This window comes from Macaca nemestrina, chromosome 7 (genome assembly GCF_043159975.1).
Source record: "Macaca nemestrina isolate mMacNem1 chromosome 7, mMacNem.hap1, whole genome shotgun sequence".
Lineage (NCBI taxonomy): Eukaryota > Metazoa > Chordata > Mammalia > Primates > Cercopithecidae > Macaca > Macaca nemestrina.
In genome coordinates, this window is record NC_092131.1 from 74,723,896 (window position 1) to 74,742,884 (window position 18,989).

General features: G+C 38.6%; 1 protein-coding gene across 21 annotated transcripts in view; it reads right to left on the minus strand.

The window, feature by feature from the left end:
* LOC105477952 (neuronal PAS domain protein 3) overlaps positions 1–18,989 on the minus strand; it is an 861,371-nt gene that overhangs the window by 338,318 nt on the left and 504,064 nt on the right. The window lies entirely within an intron of this gene.

Genomic DNA, 18,989 nt, shown 5'->3' on the forward strand with positions numbered 1-18,989 from the left:
AAAGACAGGGGTCTCCAGCAGAATGATCCTGGTTTTGCTGCTCCAAGGAACCTGGTTTAACCTGCCTTTACCAGGTTTCACACCCTCAGGTTGGGACACGGTCCATCTCTTGCTTCTCTGAACAGCTCCATCCTCGCTCCCACACAGTGTAATACTCCTGGACAGTGAGTCTCCTTGCTCTCCCCAGCATGCTCCTGAAGCTCAAGCGCATGCTCATTGTGCTACTGTGGTTTTGCTCATGCTCCAGCCCCTCTCCCCATCTGCTATGTGTTTTGATTTGATCCATTCTTCCAGAGAAGCTTGATGCTCAACTACTCAGGCTCCTTTTTCAAAACCGTTAATTTGCTTACTATACAATTTAGCATTTTATTCTCTATTATATACCTGTTGGATCCCATGTGATTCCACAAATGATTTGAGGTGGCTAAACTAAGAACAAATAAAAGTGAATAATGATAAAATTAATATATGCCATATATTATACTGAATTAAAGCAAGGGAAAATATAAATAAATTGAATATCAAAGGCATGTTTTGTGAAAGGAAATAAAAGAGCATAATGGCCATTTTTATTTAGTATATAGAAGTTAAGCATATTATATCCTATAGCACCACCATTTGTAAACTATATGACTTTGGTCACATGCAGCTTTTCTAGGCTTCAGTTTCTTCACTTATAAAACAGGGCTAATAAAAATAGATTTTTACACGAGAACTAAACAAGAGTGTCTTTAAAAGTGCCTGGTATATAATAAGTGCTCAGCCAAAGCTAGTAGTAACACCAAGAACACTAAACATCGTGCTTGAACCAATATACTCTATAATCTTGTTTTTTTGTTACCTGTATGCATGTGACTGATCTTACTGTGAACTGCTTAAAGACAGTAGTTACATTTCAAACTTTTTCACTCTGAGATTGCATAGTAGGCATTTAACTTCTTAAGCTTGACCACATAACTTCTTAATATTTATGTGTTTAAAATAATATATAGGGTTGACAGAATTAAATGATTCATTTACTTATTTATTCATTTCATAATATTCATTGAGCATCTACTCTGTGCAAAGTAGGAAAACTATGCCTTGGAAAAAACAAAAGATAGTCCTTGCCACCACAGATTATTAAAATTATAAGTGGATACTACAAATACATAATTTGTTTGATTATTGATCACTCAAGTAAAAAGAAACCTCTGGGAATTTAATAGTGACTGACTAAAGGCAACGCACATTAAACACATCGAAGCAGGATCCCTATTTACTGTTTCTACAGTGAATGGAAAGATAATCATCGTGGCATGATGATGAACCTGATGACGATAACAACAGCTAACATTAATTGAGTGCTTACTGTGCGCCAGGCCCCTTAGGTCATAGGTGTGGGGGTCTAGGCAACTGCAGAAGCTGCCAGAGGAGCCCAAGCCTCTCCATCAGGACCAGGCAGTTCTCTGAACAAAGGGGCTTTGCACTTGGCATCGTACAGGAAGATATCAACAGCTCCCAACTCCTCTCCAAACAGAGCCTATGACCATAAATCAAAGAACAATCCTCATGCACGGCCGATGAAAAGGGACAGCATGCTCCGTACAACTGTGTCACAGCTCAGCCACAGACAGTAAATGTTTTTGGAATAAATGACTACTAACTTCATCTTCAACATTACTCAGGATCCCAGGAATCAGAGGGTCAGGGACTGCATTCGGAAAAATTAGGAGGGGTCAATCTCTCAAAAAACTTCATAGAGAAGCAGTGGCTTCAGGCTCTCTGCTATGGGTCAGCTATGTCACCGATGCTTTGGTATTAATTCAGAAGGCAGGACCTTGGTGCTCACTGTATAGCCAGGAGGGAGCTATTTCAACAATAGATTACTATAATGTACTTGGCCAGTGCAGCCCTTACTGTTACCATGAGTTAACGCCAATTCATTTGAACCATAAAAATAAAAAAAATTAACAACAATAATAATGAACTTTTCATACACACGCTGGCTTCACTAGACAGTCCCACATAGAATATGGAACTAGGGACCAACGTGTAGATTTGTGGCACTGCCCAGGGGACTCCAGAGTCCAAAAAGCAATGAATGCATTAAGTGAATCCATAACTGCAGTTTTCTCATGTGTGACAGATATAATATCCCTCATTTTACTTAACTGTTTTGGGATACCATGTGTGAATGAGCACAATGGAACAGAAAAAAAGGGGCTTATACAAACTGTGTGCAGGGACTGCAGCTTTTGATGGGCTCTGGTTCCACTCTTGAGGAGGCAGGCACACTCAGCAGTAACCTTCTGGCTGGAGCACACATTGTGGATTTGCCATGCCAGGAATACGACGAGAAACCTCCCTCACACCGCAACTGAGGACTGACCACAAGCCACAAAAACCTACCATCCCCACTGCAACTGTTTTCATACAGATCCCATTACTCTAAATGAAATCCATGGGTCACATCACATCACTGTGGCAGCAGTTAGTGCAACACAGTTTAACTCCTTGAGAGACTGAAATACCAATGATTCCACTGTGATGTCTTAGTTTGGTTGATTGTAGGTATAGGTAAGACAGACAAGAATTTATTACTAAACATTCCTGACTCCAGACATATTTTTTTTGCCTCAGTTTATCCATTTGTAAAATAAGATTAATACTGATGATGCATGAATGTTTCAGAAATGTTAGGTTCAAGACATTGTTTTAGGAATGGCAGAGCATACGGAGCTTTTACTTAATATTTATAAACCTTTGAAATCTCCTTATGTGTAGAGCTGTTTAAGTATAAATTATTATTAAAATTATTAGCCTTGAGAATTATAATTACTGCTTCATTATTTTTCTCATTATGCTCATTCTATGGGGGTTTTCTTGTAAATATTCCAAATGAGCTATTGCCTTTATTGTATAATCAATTTAATGTTTATTCGAAAGCTTTACAGACACAAAATGTCACACAAATTTGCAAGATTTGAGGTGATACAAATATATAATCTCTTTTCCCAAAGAAGGTTTTCTAGGAAAATATCACTGGTTGGATGATGGCTACTTAGAAAGGATTACTACAGATTCGCTCAGTGGTTTTGACTCTTACTTTTGGAAATGGGCTGGCCAAGATGTAATGATCATACACTAATGGAAACTGATTCCGAATAGAAGCAGCTGGCTTACAGGGTCTAAGGTACTACTCCTTTTACTTTCTTCCTAAGCCATTGCCTATTTCCATATTTCTTATAAACTTCCTCAGTCCTCACAGTGAGCTCAATAAGAAATATAAAAACAGAAGGAAATCACTAACTCACAGAATGTTAAAACGAGAAAAACAAGAATGACCATTTATTACATACTTACCTTTCTGTCTGCCAGTTGTTTTCTAAAATGCATTACATGTAAGATCTCATTTTATCCTCAACCTTCTATCAGCTCAACAAGATAATCAATGGTAATATCTCCATTTTCATACAAGGGAATGAAAACTCAGAGGCTAAGCGACTAGCATAAGGTCACACTGCTGGTGGCGTGTAGAGCTAGTGTTTGAATCCAGAGCATATACCCATGGCCATTAGGACTTCAAACATTGGCTCCTCCTGAAATCTTCCCTGATGCCTTAGGCTGGAAGGTACCAGTGACAATTTGGCATAAGTGTGTTATGCTGGAGAAACAAATGATCCCACGTTATGAGTGGTTTAAAAAATGGTAGCTTACTACCACTCAAATCCAACATGGGTCACTGGGATCTCTGATCCCCGCTACCTTTCCTCGAGGGCCCAGGACACAGAACAGTCACCGTCTATGTCATGAAGAAGGAATGAGAACTTCAGAGGGTCTTGTCATTAAACATGTCAGCTTGTAGGAAACATGTCATTTCCACTCACAGCTCATTGGCCAGAACTAGTTACATGGTCCCACCCGACCTCAAAGGGGCAGAGAGTTCAATTATCCTTGTGCCCAGAAGGAGAGGAGAATCAGAGGTCTGCCAGCAGCACTAATGACTATCATAGTGCTGTGGGGATTAGCTGGCCTCATGCCTTCAGGCTATAGGGAAGTAACTGTATCCAGAAAGGTTATGCGACTTGCCTAATGTTGCCCAGATAAGCTTGCTGGAAACAGGCGAGGAATGAGATCCCAGGTTTCTGCAGTCCATCACACTTCACCAACAACACATCCTCTTGTGGACTAATTTCCAGTAATGATGGTTTCCACTTTACCTAATGCTCAGTCATGGAGAGTACAGAGATAAAAATAAACCAAGTAGGAGTTGCCATCATTTGTGGCTGAAAGGCAGGAAGAACTTCCTCACAAGTAGCCTTTCCCTTAGAAAATACTGGGACACATTCACAACCCTTGACTTCTACTGAAATCTCTATTGTCTCTATTACCTCATGAATTTGAAACTATTTCCATTCCCATTTCACAAGTGATGAAACTGAGGGTCAGGCCAATTCATCTGCCCCCAGAGGAAATGGTAGAGCAGGGATTTGAATCAGGGACTCTAGTTTAAGCCTGCACTAAGCTACACTTCCTCTTAGGGGTTGCTTAAGAAGTATTATTTATCCTATATCTATAACCTTATCATGGGATACTAAGTGCAAGGTCAGATTTCAAACCGGAACCTGCTTTTGTCAGTTACTACAAACATGGCAGTGGTTCTGCTTAAGGCTAACAGTCACACAGGGAATACAAATCCTAACCAAATGTCATCTCCTTCATGAAATCTTCCCTCATGCCCATCAGGGTGTGATTTTCCCGTCGGAACTCATAACATCTTTTATAAAAACCTTTCGTGAACATATTTAAGATGTTTGACCCATACTGTCTATCTAGGTGTTAGCTATTATTATCTGACAATAACAAGCCTGTAGAATGCCATGAATGAAAAGATTTTTAAAAATACCAGGATAAAACTATCTTACTAAAATAGGCAGAACAGTTATAGAAATGATTTTGACAGGAATCATTTTATGCAACACCAAAATAGCCTTCTCAGTTGAATCTCCCAGACCCTGAAAAACATTCAAAATCAAACAGACATTCCCGTCTTCTGGCTAGCTCAGCACTGAATTCCTAAAGGTAAGGGAAAAGATCATAAGACAACTTGAGATTATTCCATGATTCTACTATTAAACAAAAATTGTTATTTTAAATAAAGACTTGCAGGCCCTAAGTAAATAAATAAACGGCAGGAATCAGGCTTTGAACATATTTAATTATTAGCATTATTCACACCAGTTTTATTCCCAATAATACTAATAAGTTACCCTTCTAGAGTTGTTGATATGGTGAGTAGCTCAAAAACATCCTTGTTGTCAAGAAATAGGGGATGATATGATTAACAAAACTCACAGAAGATTGTTTTTAAAAAAGTTTTAGGCCAATAATGTTACCCTCCTCCTCTCCCATGTCATCATAACACCAAACTGATTTTGAGCATCTCAACTTCCTGGGCCCACTCTCTGGTTTATCTGTAAATCAAGTTTGTTGTTAGTTGGTTTGTGTGCTTTGCTTGCTGAGTTTTAAATATTCTTTATGTATCTGAATAGCAAGTCCAGTAGGCAAAACAAAACAAAACAAAACAAAACAACAACAACAATAAAAGGAATTGCTAAAGTAGAAGAATCAATTTGCAAAAGAGGGTGGAAATTAGGATGGTAGGAGGCAGTAGGGTACACCAAAAATATATGTGATTATTCAATAAAATCATCATGAGCTTATAAAAATTTAGGATGCTGTAGGAAAGTTTAGAATTCAAAAAGGGTTTGATACATATATTTTTGGGAAGAGTCATAGCTTCAGGGGCATAACTGCATTCCACAAGTGCCAAAGCATTTACTTGTATAACATGGAGCTGCCTAGTTACCATATTTAGAAAATATAGTGCAAAATAAAACAGAGAGAGAAACTTGGAGTTGTATTACTTCTTTTAATGTTGGTAGCCAGCCTACTTCAAACTGTGAAATAAGGATTGCCTTAAGGCTGTGCAATATACAAGGCACCCTGCCCAGAGGGAAGTGAGGGTTAAAATCCAGAGATCTCCAGGTTGTACTCCAACACAATAGTACAAAGAGACTGTTTAGACTTGGAGTCCTGAGGGCAATTATAAAACAACCTTTATTTTCATTGCCAACGTTACTGACAAGAAAACAAAAAACAGTATGCCCATAAGAGAGCTGTATGTGTACGAGTACTCTTATAATAGTCCTTCTAGTCCTTTTGTGGAAGGCCACATCTCTGCAGGAAGGATCTAGCAGTCACCTTCTGTGTAATTTTCTATGCATTCATTCACTCATTCAGCACATAATTATTGAATAACTACTGTGTGCCAAGCACCATGCTGGGCACTAGGCAGAAATAATCTCTACCATTAAAGTCTACAGTCTAGCAAGGATGACAGAGAGAGAAGAGATTATTATAATAGATAATTATATGTAAAGGAAAGAGGGTTCTTGGGCACCCAATGAAAAAATAAGGATTCTGACTCAGCCAGGGGGCAGATTATGCAATCAGTGATATTTAAGGGAGATTTGTACAATGTTTTCCTTCAAAATATGATATGCTGCTGTAAGAGGGGTGGGTAGTTTACAAAATATAAAAGAATTAACTTTTGTATATCATTTTTACCAACACTCCTTTGATCTTACTAACACCATGAGAAAAAATTAATATTCCTCTTTTACAGATAAATCAGAGAGATAAACTGACTTACCTCAGATTGCCTGACCAGATGACTTTGAGATGACACTGATTTTAAGTGCTCATGTAGTAATACTGTCCATGATTTCCACTGCAGATTTCCAGGATTATGTACTCAATCAACTAAATGTGCAGACCTTCTCACTGGTTAAGTGAATCAATAACAACACCTTACATTTGTATAATATTTTATAGTTTTCTTAGCCCATTGTTACATATGAAAGTGTCAGACGCATGTGAACCAGAGCAATTCCATCTTGAATAGGAGCTAGGTAATATAAGGCTGAGATCTACTGGGCTGCATTCCCAGATGGTTATGCATTCAAAGTCACAGGATAAGATGGGAGGTCGGCACAAGATACAGTTCAGTGAAGAAGCCAGCCAAAACCCACCAAAACCAAAATGGCAACAAGAGTGACCTCTGGTCATCCTCACTGCTACACTCCCATCAGCGCCATGACAGTTTACAAATGCCATGGCAATGTCAGGAAGTTACCCTATATGGTCTAAAAAGGGAAGGCATGAATAATCTACCCCTTGTTTAGCATATCATCAAGAAACAACCATAAAAATGGGCAACCAGCAGCCTTTGGGGCTGCTCTATGGAGTAGCCCTTCTTTTATTCCTTTACTTTCTTAATAAACTTGCTTTCATTTTACTCTATGGACTTACCCTGAATTATGTCTTGTGCGAGATCCAAGAACCCTCTCTTGGGGTCTGGATCGGGACCCCTTTCCTGTAACAAAACTCTCATATGTAATAATTTAATTAAATTTAATCAAACAGCCTAGTGTCCTTTTCCTTTTGGTTACTTAATTACTGATTATTACTGACTTGGCCAAAATAACTAGCAGAATATTTTTTTCATATAACACAAAGCATACAGTTTAAATTTTGCACTGAAAAACGATAGACAGCACAACTGCAACTGCTTTTTAAAGTCAAATCTCATTTCAAAGATGTTAAATTTCTGTTTCAGATATGACAATTAACATGCTAATGTTATGTTTCCTTCTTCAAGAATTTAACTCTAATGAAAATAATGTTTGCTGGATTTAGTAAAATTAACCTTTATTCATAAAACTTTGCTCACAGAACTTCATGATATTTCTTTTTTCGCTCCATGCGACTTAAAAGAAGTTCTGAACATCAGGCATATATCCAAAAAATAAATCTGTGCCAATTTACTAATCACTATCAAAACAGAGAAAATTTCAAGTGATTCAAAATATCAAAAACAGCTTAGATTGTGACATGAAAGAAAAACTGATTATTTTTCCTTAAATGTTTTTGGAATTTCTTTCTAAATATTTCTATGTATTCAAATCTACATTAGGCAATTAATTTAATTCTAAGCCACTGAAGTTTTAAAAAACAAAAGATTACTTTGAATTTAAAAGAGGAACTTTTCTTGAGCAAATGTGAAAACTGTCCAGAATTTTATTTGCCTAAAAGTAAATGAATGATGAATGAAAACAAAGCATTACTTTAAAAAAGGGGGAATGGATGTTGGAGAGTAGAGCTTACATGAATGTCATAAAAAAGTATTGAAGTAATTTGGACAACTGGGCAGGCCAGGGTGGTCTTACTACAATATTCAAACTTCTCGGATTAGTAACTTAACTTCCACAACAGCTATGTCCTTGAAAGTATTTTCAATCATATGCCAAATGTAAAAACACATCAACCAATGAGCCTTTGGGAACCTGTCATGGTTTCCACTGTCTTATTTAGTTCATATTAAATGACATACAAAGACTTCAGGATACAGTGAGACGTTGATAAACACGGATTCCTGCAAACAATGGGTGTCCAGGGGGTTGGCCAGGGTGCTGCCCCACCTTAGTAAAAGGGGACATCAGCTGATGAGAAAATCTGGCACCATCCCATAGTTCTTGTCAAGGCAAGCTCAGAGAGCGAGCCAGACTTACACACGCTAAGGGCAAGGCGACACTGAGGGGTGTAGGAGGACCCAGTCATTTGGAGTGGGGAAGTATGTCTGGGACATGGGTTTGTGGGGACATCTTATCACTTTGCCTTAAAGGAAGAAGGAAAGAAATTCCTTGCTCAAATCTGATGGAAAAATAGAAGCAATTAAGGTCCTCAAATGCATCCTACTGTAAGTGAGTTTCTGGGAATGTGTCCTCCTCAGTAGTGGGAGGAATTGCTCCTGCTATGCCCTTCTCAGCATGCACAGAGGATGCAGAAGAGAAATACACATTTCAAGTTTAGAACCCTGTAAATGTTGACTTAGAAGGTGAGAAACCCAAACCTTGTTCTTTGAGGTCTTGCAGTAAAATCTCTTTTCATTCTCTAACATGTGTTTTGTGGTTAGTACTATTTCACTCTCAATTCTGTTGTCTGGCACAAAACCGCCCAATGGCACAGAAGCCCAACAGGAGGGTAAAAGAAAATTGCTGAGCTCCAGCATTTCTCTTGTAATCCTTGGAGAACAATTTAGTACTGAACTTGTATCCAGGATACAGAACACTTTTTCCTGTGCTGAGAGGGAATGACACAACTGGGCATTGTGGTGTGACCTAAATTCACAGATAAATATTTGGACGGCAACTCGCCCTTCACCTGGCATTAATCCTTTGCCCTTCGGTTTCAGGAAGATATGACACAGCCAGGGAAGGCATCTTGAGCCGTACTGCCTCCTGATGGTATAAAACGCTTTTGTGGGACTGCATTCGCCCTCATTATGTTACCTTAATGTTGGCGACTGAGAACAAGGCAGGTGAGGTGGAGGAAGTCCTTCCCCTGCTTGAGTTGCCTTTTACAAAGGAAGCTGAGGAGGCATCTGGTTTTAAAATTCTGATTTCTGCAGCCCAGACTCAACCTTTACCCCCATTACTGCCTTTCTGTTTGTTATCTTTTAAAAGAACAGTCGCACAGGTAAGCCTGAGCTGCATGCCAGCTATGCCTCCCTTCCACATAGAGATCAGTAGAGTTGGGATTCCAGCACTGCTATAATTTCTAATTTACACCAATCACATGACAGCTGAAAACAGTGCAGTCTCAGGCTGTCTAACATATGAGTTGTTATAAAGCTTTCCCTGATTCACTTATTGATCAACAACACTAGCTCTTAAAAACCATTTTAATCAGAAGGGGGATGTACTTCTTCATACAGTTGAGAACCGGTCTTATTATTTTCTAATGTTATCTTGCCCAAAGAAACGGTAAATGAAAACATTTAAAGCTCATAATTTTCCTAATAGTCTTTTTCTGCTTAAAAGAGCTGCCCCCTTTTAAAATTACATGCATGTTGCTATTCCTACAGTTTTATCATTTGTCAACAAATCAACTACCTGCTTAGTAGCCCTCATGAGGGATTTAAAATAGCCGCCATGAAAATCCTGGGCATTTACTATTTTTATAACAAACTTGATTGTCACCTATGATATTTCAAAGATCACTCCTCATATAGACATCACACTGGAAATTAGATGCAGGGCCCGCTTTCCATGGAACATTATGCAGAGGCACTCTGACTAATAAATCTTTGTAGCTAATGCATTCCAGATGGAAGCCATGTCTCACAGATTTAACCTTCCTAAACCCTTCCAAAAATTTCTCCCATCAAAAGCTCTCTGAATGAGATACATTTGATTGAAATGGGATCATCAATACATGACAACTAAGTAATAGTACAAATGATTACTGTCTGCAGAAAAACTACCATATTCCTTCCCACAAAGACATGGTTTTGGAGAACCCCCAGGACAAGAAGATGGCCCTGTGTGTCTTACTAGATAGTTTAAATGCTTTCTTCTTGAATTCCCATTGCTGTTAACAGATGCTTTACAGGGAACAGCCATTTCTGTCTCTTTAACTTTTGTACATGCATAACAAAGGCTGCTAAAAGAAAGGATCAAGACTCTTAGAGGAGCCACTAATTAACATCCTGTTTAATCATGTCACCATGTTTAGCAGTCTACATCATTAGTTTATGTCAGGCAGATGTGGTGAAACATCTAAACACCTACATGTAGATCCTTACAGAATCAGTCATGTGCAATGGTGAGGGCAGTGTCATACAAGATTATAGCTGCATCTGTAATATTCAGAACCATTACAAATCATCCCATCACAAGCTCAGCTCACGCAGCCTTCAAGAAGTTGGTTTTTTCTTGGTAGTTTCTCAGACATGGGTCAACATACAAAACACGGTTTTCTTATAGTTTTACAAGAGAACTGAACTTCTAGGAATGATATGAAACTGCCTCATTCCACTCTTTGTTCTCACATGTGAGAGCTCTGCAAAGCAAGGAAGACCACCTTGGGAAATGAAAGCCTGAACAATTTCACTAGAAGGCACCATTGAAAAGTTTTAAATTCATAACAAACTTTTGCTTCTACCCACCCCCAAAAACCATCTTAAACTTAGAAGCCGAAATACAATAAAATTTTACTGAGTCAGACTGATGAGAAAAGGTCAAAATGAATTAGTGAAACGTCAGTGCTTATAAACAAAAGCTTTATTTGTTTGTTTTGTTTTTACTTTCACCAATTGCAGATTTAGCCACCTGAATTAACTTCTGGCAAATATCATGGTACATCTTAAAATGGAATACTATTTGCAGCAAATGTCTGGATATAACAGATTATCACGCTGCCAAAATGCACACAAAATGCTTATCTCTTTCGTCTTGCCTGGTGGCCCTCTGCGTGGTGGAAGCCAGTGCTGGGTGCCATTTAGAGACTCAGGTTTTGCTCCAGCTATATGTAAACACTGTGTGATTCTGAGGTCGCTCACTTAGCCTGGGGGATGCTGCCTCTTCTCACCTGTTAAAGGCAATCTGGCTGTACCCTGGTTCCAGTCAACAGGTACTCCCATCAGTATCCCCTCATTTTTCTCCCCAAATACACATACCTATTCTTGGAGTTTCTGATGCAGTAAGTAGGTCCTAAGGCAGAATCAGTAATAGTTGAGCGGTAGAAAAGAACTCCCCAACTCCCCCGTTTATTTCTCAAATCCCCCGTGGTGAAACTAGATTAGAAAGACCCTAAGACCCTCTGCAGGTCTCAAATACCATGATTTTACTGAATGTATGCCTATACTTACTTACAAAAATGATTTGTCATATATGCTTAGGAAAAAAGGTCTGATATCCAACAATAACAACAATAACCACCAACACTCATCAAACAATCATTTCTTCCCTGCTGTTGTTCCGAGAACATCTCATGGAGTAAGATGTTTTATACTCACAGCAACCTTAGTGGGTGGGGCCTTATAGGTGGATTCTGTTTATTATCCTCATTTTATGGTTGGGCCACAGTAAGTTAAGAAACCATAATGTTTAAAAGCAAATTACTTCCTGATTGGTAAAATTAAGGGTAATTTTTAATTTTTACTTTTGCTTTTCCACATTTCCTATCTTTTAAAATAATCATGCATTCCTTCTGTGACAAAATGTTTAAAGTTTAAAAACAAATTATATAAAGCTGACTTGACATTAATATACACTTATTGGCATCGTAAATACGGAAAACATAGAACAATGCAACTGTTGTTATGTGGGTAAAAAGCCAGGCAATAACAAATGAAAAAGGGTGCAGTATCTAGAAATCTAGGCTAAAGGAAGCAATCATAACTGAGCAGGAAATTTAGTCCCTGGCAGTCAGGGCAAAAAGGGAAAACCTTCCTTGTTGCTTAATTTAGAAAAGGAAACAACAACAACAAAAGGCTGGGGAAACAAGGGCTGGTCATGGTGGCTCACGCCTGTATTCCCAGCACTTTGGGAGGCAAAGGCAGGCAGATTACTTGAGGTCAGGAGTTTGAGACCAGCCTGGCCAACATGGTGAATCCCCATCTCTACTAACAAAACAAACAAACAAACAAAGGAAGCATATCAGATCATTAGGAGAGTTAAATTGTTCCAAAGCTCTAAAACTGATGAGGAATTTCCCTGTAGGTCTCCAGGTAAGGAGGATGATTTTATTCTAACACTTAAAAAATAGGTCAACAATGCAAAAGTAAACTTAAGCCCAGCTGGGATTGAATTATCTTAAAATCTGAACTGGTGAAATTAGAACCAAAGGACTGCAAGCTACCAGATTGCTGACCCCATTTTTCTGTTTTCTGTTGCTGAATTTGTGGATGACAAATCCAGAATACGCTGTCTGTCTAAAAGGCTGGTCATCATTATCAGGAAAGGCCATTTCTAGAACAGTTCTGGTTTCTTTAATCATAGCCCTTAAAAGGTCTTCTAGATACTAAATAATAGGACATATTGGGAAGGACAAAAAACCCACAAAGCCCTTTATAAACTAAAGGACAAGCCTTGCTTGTGAGTGACACATGCAGAAACAACCCTAAATCATACAGTATAATTATCTTCTTTATGCTCTGGCTCTAAAATTCTTGAAAGCCCCTGCCCAAATGTCCTCCTCACTTTGATCTATGGTTGTAATCTTACATTAAAACTCAATCACACCAGGGAATGTCATTTTGCCAGCTTTCAGGCAGGTCTTAACAATAGACCCCTGGCTGAGATGAGCATGGGAGAGATCAAGCACTCTTCACCTCACTGAGCAGCAGGGGCTTGGTGAGGCCAGCACACCTGAACAAGGGTGAGCTTGAGCTTGGAGCTTGCCTGGCTCATTTCAAAATGAACCTGGTCCACTGGCATGTGTGAGAGAATAAGCAGCCTCTGTCACCTACGATCATGTCATTTAGTTGCTATCTCCCAGCGAGGGAAAAAGCCATTCTTGGATACCTAATTTCTTTTCATTTTTTTAAACAATAAGAAACCATGCTTACCCAAGCATAATTAGAAGGAGAGAGGGAGCTCACACTTGAATAGGAATATATATACTTAATTTTTTTTTAATGATCGAAGCTACTTGCCACCTTTGGTCACCCACATCATTAGGCTGTACATTATGACTCGCCTTTTTTTTTTTTTTTTTTTTTTTTTTGATGGAGTCTTGCTCTGTCGCCCAGGCTGGAGTACAGTGGTGCGAACTCGGCTCACCGCAAGCTCCACCTCCTGGGTTCATGCCATTCTCCTGCCTCAGACTCCCAAGTAGTTGGGACTACAAGTACCCACCACCATGCCCAGCTAAATTTTTTTTTTTTTTTTTATTTTTTAGTAGAGGCGAGGTTTCAACATATTAGCCAGGATGGTCTCGATCTCCTGACCTCATGATACACCTGCCTCGGCCTCACAAAGTGCTGGAATTACAGGTGTGAACCACCGCACCCGGCCATGACTTGTCTTTATCAGTCTCCACATACTCTTTCTTCTAAAAGATTGCAGGAAAGCATTTGTCTACTTTTTAAGAAGCTCCTTTCAAATTAAACTAGAAAATTAGAGGCTTTTAAAAATACCTAATCCTGTTATGTTCATTAATAAATTCAGTTTGTCACTATGATTACAATAAAAGCAACTGACATTGTCCTAAAAATTCAACTCCTCCTTCACAGAAACTTTAAGCATGTAGGTTCAACCTCCTTTAACAACGGTCAGCCCTATCTGAGAGTCCACAACCAGGAGCATGGGCGCTCTAAGTACCTTTCAGTTCCTTCATTGTCTGACTGCACTTGTTCACAAGGCCACTTAAAATTAAACCAATATAGATTTTGACTCCAGCTTCAGCCAGATTCTGGGATAAGAGGGCATCAACATTAATATGATGAGACAAAATGGCTTTTGTAACACATTCTCAACTCTTCTTTTTCTAAGAACCATAGATTTTTAATATCATTATGAATTTGACGCGGAGGCTATTAGCAGACTTCGGCAAAACACAGCAGCTGAAATCGAAGCCCATACATATCCTGCCTGTGGTTATAAATGATACTTGAATGGATACTCAGAACAGTCTTTTTATAGGAAAGGAAGATTTTACTCAACAGTTTGAGAATCTTGCTATAGAACTTCTATTTCTTACTGTTTATAATTCTGAGTAGCCTTAAGGAGACTTACATCTTTTCTCTACTCCTTAATTTCTCCCTAGATGAAAATGGGCACAAGATAATGTGCAAAGGTAACAGGCCCATGTGACCTATTCTCTTCAAGTGCTTGTAAATCTATGAAAGAGAAATGAACCTAAAGAAACCATAATAATGAACTGTATTTTCATAGCATATATTTTTAGTATTTGTTATACAAGTTAAAGCATTTTAAAACTAATAAAGTGTCTATTATAGCTTATTCCAATACATGAAAATGATTGAGAGAAAGGAAAATAAAAAGTAACAGTTGTTGGACACCAAGAATGGGCAAGGCACTTCAGGATATTATTTCACTTCATCTGCAATAATTCTGTGCTGTCAGTTCTATTACTGTCAAAATTCTACAAATAGCAGGACTGAGGTCCACAGACTTTGCCAAGGTCACATGACTCAGAACTGGAGAAAGCTCAGATTTAAACTTTACTGTGCCTAGAGACTTTGAACTCAAGAACCTACTTTTTAACCACTGTACCATATTGTTTAACATAAGGTGAAATATGGGGACCGGCAGAGCAAATAAGGAGGCACAGCTATATCAATTGATGATTTAGGGTAAGTAATTTTCTATTCTACAAATATTTATTAGGCATGTATTTTTTATGTGCCAGAGACTAGAAAAGGTACTGAAAACACAGACATAAAATACCTTGGATCTCAAGGAGCTCCAAGTCTAGCTGGAATGATAAACAATTTGATCCACAATAATAGAGTATGACTACACAACTTAAGGTTGTAGCCATTTTCAGCTTTTGTTAGGAAATGATCTAATACCATCATTTCAAATTGTAAAAAGACTTATGACAGTTACAGAGCTCCTATAGACATTAAAGACAAATAGACATTTGTCTCATGATAAAAGAATATTTTGAGTTTTTATATAGTAATAAAGAACTCTAGATCCAGTAATGCCTGGCAACCATGACAATCAATAATTACCAATAACATCTAGTTGTATTTGGGGATATTTGTAAACAATAGATGAAGAGAGTCGAGTAAAACCAATGGCAATTAAAATATGTATTGAAAGCTTCTCTCTCCAATTCACACAGATTCAGATTTAGAAAAACAGCAAACAATAAAATATCATGGCCAACTGTAACATACAGTACAACTCAAACTACAAGCAATCTGGCAGCAAAATAACAACAGTATTTAAGGAAAGTTTCCATGAAGAAATAAAGTGCCAGAAATTTAACGAAAAATTGAGAACATATTATTCTACATATCATCTAGACCCAGATATATTTTTCAGGATCTATCTCATTTCATGAATAGTACAGCAATTAAAAAAATAGCTTGGGAGCCTAGACACTGAAGAGCTGTTATTTGTAGGTACTACGATTATGGATTCCGGGTCACTTTGCTTTTCTTTGTGTTTCTGTAGTGTACGCCTTCTGCAATGAATACAGATTGCTCTTATAATCATATGGCTTTTTTCTTTTCAGATAACTGCAGATGCATCAGCAGAACCTACCACACAGCACCTACTGGGGCTCAGTTTTGCTGTAGAACCGAGAAACATCACATTAGATGCTTTAGCAACAACGATCTATATGTTGCATAAAGAAAAGTGTCCCAGAAGAGCAGCCAGCTGTCCTTTATATGAAATGTGGTACTGCCTGTAGGAAGTATATCCAATGAGAACTTGTCCTTGCGATGTAATACTTTTAATGGGTGAGCCATTTCAACACTTTACATACTGCCGAGTAAGTTTCTACAGAACTTTCTCATTGTACTCAGCGCTGTCTGTGCAGTTAATTTAGGCATCAGAAAACTCAGTTGTTAATTTTCTGACTTGCCTCTGGACTCTTAAATGCTATTGCTCCAATCATAACACGTCGGAACACTTACACAGATTTCAACAATAATATCCACAGCTGGGAATAAATCAAAGCAGTTTTATCACTGATTAAGTGCTATTGAAATATGGTTACAAGACAACATGAAGCAAAGGACAGATTTCACTTAGGAAGATTAAGACAGAGCCTGGGGGGGAATAAAAGAGGGTAATCCAAACAAAGTCTATGCAACATTTAAAAAATATAATTCAGAGTCAGAATGCAGATTGCATTTTTTTAGCCATTTAAATTCTCAGTTTCTTCTCTGTGTGTGTGTGCATGTGTGTGCATGTATATGTGTGTGTGTCTGTGTATTTATGCTATAAAGCAGTTCAATCATATAAGATGAATTTAGGCACAGCTGTTTTTCAAGCTAAAATGACTTCATACTAAGACAGGGTCAAAAAAAAGCTTTCTGTAAAGGGCTAGAATGTAAATATTTTAGGCTTTGCAGGCCATACATCCTCTGTTGCAACTACTCAGTTCAGCTGTGGCAGTGTGAAAGCAGCCATGACAACACTTAAATTAATGGGTGTGGCTGTATACCAAAAAAATGTTATTTATAAAAAAAGGCAGAGCCCCTGGGATGTAGTCCACTGACTTTTGTACTAAGATATAGGTTATTCTATCTACCCAGAAATCTCCTCAAATATGAGGATGGAGTTGGGGAGGACATGTAGGACTCAACATATTCAGTCATCCTAAGCCTCTGCCTTATCACTCAGGTGAATGTGCACCCTGTCCAGATCTCCTGCAGTCTCTTTTCTGTGGCCATACAGCAGACAATGTCACCTCTACGTGATCCTTGAGGCCTATGCGGTTGGGGTGTTTAACTCTCCTTGAGTGTCTGCCCAGAGATTCTTCTTTTGGAAAAATCCCCACCCCCTCCTCCTCCTTCACTTCCTTCTCCTTTAAGTGCCCTTCCATTTCCATTGCTAATTATTTTTGGCCACAGATATGTCAGGGTTTCCTCTTTATTATCAGACTGTTTGGGGTTTCTCTTGGACCTGGCTGGCATCTGGTGCAGACAGATTTTGGCCTGTGCACTCAGGCTGGGGCTGACCAAGCCAATTCAGATGCTTGTATGCTGCTCTTTTTCATCCACATCTGTACAGATGTTTGGAAGAGGGACAGCAGTTTTCAGCAACGTTTCATCCTTGTCTCAGGGGCATTTTGATGTTTTCATCATGGATCCAGATGATGGCAGAGAGATGTTCCTCATTATGATAAAGACCACCAAAATTTAGGTGTAAATGAAGTTCTTCCTTGCAAGATGATCTCAGAATTTAAAATAATCTTGCCAAACAGGAAGAATGGTAATCAGAAACATCATTAAATTGGTAAGGACAACCACAGCACCATATATCAAGCATAGTTCATGGCATAAAGTAAGATGCAAACTGTATGCTATCAGCACCTAGATGGGCCCTCAGCACCACTTGGCCCTCAGCAACCCTTCTGCATGAACCTCACGAGCTTCTTTTGCAGTTGCCATGTCCAATCTTCACTACTCTCTTCAAGATTCCTATTCTATCTTTGGACTGTCTTTTAGAGAGATTAAAACTGTTTTCCTCTTAAATTATGGAGTTCCCTAGGATTCTGGGCCCTTAATTTTCTTCTTTTAAAACTTTATATGTTTTCTTTTTTAGATGATCTCATCCAAGTGCATGACTTTTACTAAAACCTACACAAATTCAAATGATGTTCAAATCTGTATCTCTAAGCCTCCTAACTTTCAGACCCTAATCGGTCCCATCTTTACCATATGTCTTAAAAGCACTTCAAATTTTTTAATCTATCCAATCAAATTAATCACCTTCTCCATCCCTACTCCTACATAATTCATACTTATCATTATCACTCTCTACCCAAATAGTCTGGCCAGACATGCTGGAGGCTAACTGTTCCCTCTGCCACACATATATAGACTCAGTCTCCAAATTCAATCTCTTCTGCTTTCTAAATGTCACTTAATCCTTGTTTTTGTTTTTTTTTAAGAGATAGGGTCTCACTTTTTCATCCAGGCTAGAGTACAGTGACACACTCGCAGCTCACTGTAACCTTGAACTCCTGGGCTTAAGCAGTCCTCCTGCCTTAGCCTCCCAAGTAGCTTGTACTATAGGCGTGTGCCACCATGCCTGGCTAATTTTCCTTACATTTTGTAGAGACAAGATCTCACTATGTTGCGCAGGCTGGCCTGAAACACCTGGATTCAAATAGTCCTCCTGCCTCAGCCTCCCACAGCACTGACATTACAGGTATGTGCCACCTTGCTCAGCCAATTCTGTTCTCACTGCTGCTGCTACCTTAGTTTTAGGCCCCCACTATTTTCTTTTCTTTCCATAGTGGTCACACTATTTCTAATATCGAAATCCTCTTTCATGTTATAGTTGCATGTCTAAATTTAAAAAGTCACTGCTTAGAATAAAATTGTCAAACATCTTAGCATACCATTTGAGGTCCAATATCATTTCATGTTATGCCGGCACTCTTCTCCC